The 3,493-nt window shown below is 34.6% G+C and overlaps 1 pseudogene; it reads right to left on the bottom strand.

Annotated features, from left to right (window-relative positions):
- Positions 1–333: 333 nt before the first annotated feature.
- On the bottom strand, positions 334–510 carry LOC133089327 (U2 spliceosomal RNA; annotated as a pseudogene).
- Positions 511–3,493: the final 2,983 nt, after the last annotated feature.

Genomic DNA, 3,493 nt, shown 5'->3' with positions numbered 1-3,493 from the left:
AGCTGGCCAGTTTCTATTCCCTACACTCAAATATTGTTCTGGATTCCTAAAAGTGTGGTTACTATTTTCTATTTCTTGGAATTAAAGTTTATCAATCACTCTAGTCAAAGTGTATCCTAATTTTTTTTTTGGACGTAATTGTACACCCTATTTAACCTCTTTTTCTGGCAGGACTGGGGAGGAAATTTCAGAAAAGATTTCCAAAAGAGAAGTCATAGACACTGCCAGTCAGCAAATAACATCAGAAATGTGAACAAATTAAAATCCAAGTGAAGTAACTTTTGTTTCCAACCATGATACAGTCACTAGTCTGGGACTTTCCCTCCTGGCATAAAAGGATAGAAAACTCAAAAAATATATGAAACAACTGTAAAAAGCAGTAGAGAACTATGCTGGAAGGGAAACAAACTAGGTGAGCTCTACAATTGCCTTGACTTTCTGCTTGGGGGCAATTTTTACTGATAAGAACAGATACTACACTTGATCTTAGCCAAAAGGCTGAGAAGCAATTGGGGGCAATTTTTAGAACACAATGCAGAGATGGGAACACGTGCAGAGTACAACTGTCTTGCTAAATTGAAGGTACAGCAATCAGAGTTTTGTGAGGATAAGGTTTAATCCAGAGTACCAGAGAGTGGAGGGAATTACACAGATTAAGAACTCTAGAAACCAGCATAGAAGTTCTTTTGAACAGGTTGCTGAATATTAAGTATGCACTTGTTGGATAAGGTAAGGCTGAGCAATGTACAAATGTCATGGAAAAAAAAAATGTGTAATGGGGAGCTACAAGCTCAATAACTCCCAGAGAGAATAGGATATGCTCAAGTTCTAACCAGCCAGATTAGAGAGAACTTAGAAAGTTCAAATTTTAATAGTAGGAATTAAATTCTTAAATTTAAATTAAATTCTTAAATTTAATTTAAATTTAATATGCTTTCTTTAACTGCCTGCCCAAACTAAACTCAACATTCTTTAAAAGAAAGCAACAAAATTCAGTATTCAAAAATGTAACATTTACAATGTCAAGCATCCAGTAAAAAACAAAGAAATAAACGAACAAACAAAAAAAAAGCAGGGAATATATGTGACCTATAATAAAGAGAAAAATCAATCAATAGAAGCAGATCTGGAAATGACAGAAAGGGCAGACTTAAATATGAATACTAAAACTCTAAAACTTATAGGAAAAATGCATAGAAAAACATTTGTATTTTGGGATAGGCAAATTTTTTTTAGACAAGGCACAAAAAAGCTGAAACATAAAAATTATAATTTGGACTTCATCAAAATTTTAAATTTCTGCTCTTTGAAAGACACCACTAAGAAAATTCAAAGACAAGCCTTAAAGTGGGAAAATATATTTATGGCACATGGGCAAGGGACTTATATCCAGGATATATATATTAAAAAAAACTCTCACAATTCAGTAATAATTTAAAAAGCACAAATTTTTAAAATAGGAAAAATACATGAACAAATATTTCACAAAGAAAGATATAATAATGGCCAATAGAAACATGAAGAGATGCTCAACATCATTTGACTTCAGGCAAATACAAGTTTAAACCACAATGTTACCACTGTATACCTACTAAAGTTGAAAAGACTGACAATACCAAGTTTTGACAAAATTTAGAATCACTGAACACCTACACATTATTCTGGGAATATAAAATAGTTGAACCACTTTGAAAAGTACTTAACAATCTCTTATAAAGCTAAATATATAACTCACCAATTACACCATGAGGCATTTATTTGTCCACACAAGGTCTTATAAAATAATGTTCATGGCAACTTTATTTATAATAGCCAAACACTGAAAATTAACAGGTGAATAGATTACAGATTATGGTATATTTATTCAATGGAATATAGATCAATAACAAAAAGGAATGAGCTATTGTACATGGAACAACATGGACAAATTTTAAAAGCATTATGCTGAATGAGACATGCTATATACAAAAGAATAAATACCATGTGATTCAATTTAGAGGAAATTCTTGAACAGGCAAAATGCATCTATAGTGACAGAAAGTAAATGAGCAGTTTTCTGGATCATGAGTGAGGGACAATTGACAACAAAAGGGAACGAGTGAAATTTTGGAGGCTATGGAAATATGATATATCTTGATTGGCATGATGATTACACAAGTCTGTGTATTTGTCAAAACTCACTGAATTTTACACTTTAAACTGATACACTTAATTTTTGGTAAATTATATATCACTAATGTTGATTTTTAAATTAACAAGAAAAAGTGAGGAGTGTGGGTGCTTTAAAAAGACAGTTTATTCTCAAGCTTAAGCTTGTCCTTAATTTGTGGGACTTGTGAATAGAGTAGAAACAGAGGTTCCTATTTGCTTAAAGACTTATGAAGTATAAAATCTAGATACTAAAGTCTACATAAAGTATGTTCTTAACCCGCTACCTTCACTCAAATACATTTATTATGACCTGGAAGCCAGATCTGAGTTAGTATTCTTGGACCCCTTAGAACCTGGAACGTTATTGTATAGACTCCTAGCCAATTCTCTTTCTACCTACTTATGCTTCACATACTACATATGGGAGTCTCAACTTTTATGTCCAAGTTCTGTCCACATGGCTCACAGATGCCTTTTTGGGCACTTTTATGGGGGTGCACTCTGAGAGTGGAAAGATAAACCCAGGAACAAGGCACATGGAGGCCCTGGATATAGGCCTGGTGCCGTTTGGTTAAATTACAAGGTCTTAGAATATGATCTAGAGGGGGGCATGGGATTCAGTTGAGCACATATCCTGGTCCCAGGGATGACTCGTCTGATGAGAAGACTGTGGCTGGATGACAGACAGGACCTCAAATGCAGGGTTCCAGCCTGGTCTGAGAGCAGCATTGATCAAGAGCAGGCATTGCAAATAATTTTGCCAGGAAACTATCACTAGACTTCCCCCTCCTCATTCTCAAAGCAAGGCAGAAAAGAAGTAGAGGTAGAAAAAATAAACCTTATTTAAGCCCTGTATAACTGAAGCTTAAAATATCAAACTGGAGGAGGTAGCAAGTTCAGCCAAGGAAAGAATAGGTAAATATATTTACAGCAAGAGGCTGTTCCAGTTATTTGTGAAGGGCAGCATGTAGATGTTTCAACTACTAAAACTTTAGATGTTTTAGTTCAGCATCTAAAACTGTGTGGATGCTAAAGCAACTATATGAAGGATTAAGAATTTAGGAATCTCAGTACATGAAAAAGAATTCTCTTTCCATTCCTCCTTTTATCTTCCATCATCTCTTCCTTCCTCCCTTCTTTCCTTCCTTCCTTCCTTCCTTCCTTCCTTCCATCCCTCCTTCCTTCCTTCTTTAAGCATGATTTGAACCTGTAAATGTCACAAGTCTTTATAGTTGAGCAAAGCAATGTAACCCTTGTTGGTACCTGTTCTTCAAGGAATTTACAAAATGGTGAAATAAGGTGTAAACATGTGAAAAATAAGACAATGAGGCATATTATGATG

Source organism: Eubalaena glacialis, chromosome 3, assembly GCF_028564815.1.
Source record: "Eubalaena glacialis isolate mEubGla1 chromosome 3, mEubGla1.1.hap2.+ XY, whole genome shotgun sequence".
NCBI lineage: Eukaryota > Metazoa > Chordata > Mammalia > Artiodactyla > Balaenidae > Eubalaena > Eubalaena glacialis.
Note: the sequence above shows the minus strand (reverse complement) of the source record. Positions and strands in the feature narration are given on the sequence as shown.